The following is a 1,057-nucleotide window of genomic DNA, read 5'->3' on the forward strand; positions in this document are numbered from 1 at the left end:
TGACATTTACAAGAAATCATTACATCAAGAAACATACATAAGTTTGCATAAGAGAGAACTGTAGTGAGCAGATTGGGGATGCCTTTTCATAGGTTTTTAAAAACAGATAATATGCATAAGATGAATTACATACTTTTGAGGCATTAAGGCAGTCCTTTTGTGGTAGTGTTGGTGTGTTGATGTTTCCCTTCTGTTTTCCTTCAGTTTAACGCAGGTATAACGCTATTTTTATAATAACACTTTTATGTCAGCACTTCTATGGAAGCACTACCAGCCGATGGCTATCCAGCCATATACTAGACTTCAAATAGGAACAATATCCATGTGAATGCAATGATTGCAAACTCCACCCAATACAATCCCCCTTTAAGCTAAGGCCATAAATTAGCTTAGAAAAACAGACATTACATACCAATAAGGCAGCCAACTATATCTTTACAAAGAGAAAAACATAAAAAAAAAAAAAAACTCGCTTTTTCAATATACCTAGACTATTCAATCATGATATTCATTTGACATAATCAGCAAATGCAGTACAACTTGCTGGGATGTGTAGTTCCACGAATCATACCTAGACTATTCAATCATGATATTCATTTGACATAATCAGCAAATGCAGTACAACTTGCTGGGATGTGTAGTTCCACGAATCATACCTGTTGAGAACAAAGAGTGATGAGGAGTTGGTTCACAAAGTTCACAATCGACAACAGCTGATGATATAACTTAACGCAGGTATAACGCTATTTTTATAATAACACTTTTATGCCAGCACTTCTATGGAAGCACTACCAGCTGATGGCTATCCAGCCGTATACTAGACTTCAAATAGGAACAATATCCATGTGAATGCAATGATTGCAAACTCCACCCAATACAATCCCCCTTTAAGCTAAGGCCATAAATTAGCTTAGAAAAACAGACATTACATACCAATAAGGCAGCCAACTATATCTTTACAAAGAGAAAAACATACAAAAAAAAAAACCTCGCTTTTTCAATATACCTAGACTATTCAATCATGATATTCATTTGACATAATCAGCAAATGCAGTAC

This window comes from Pseudophryne corroboree, chromosome 9 (genome assembly GCF_028390025.1).
Source record: "Pseudophryne corroboree isolate aPseCor3 chromosome 9, aPseCor3.hap2, whole genome shotgun sequence".
Lineage (NCBI taxonomy): Eukaryota > Metazoa > Chordata > Amphibia > Anura > Myobatrachidae > Pseudophryne > Pseudophryne corroboree.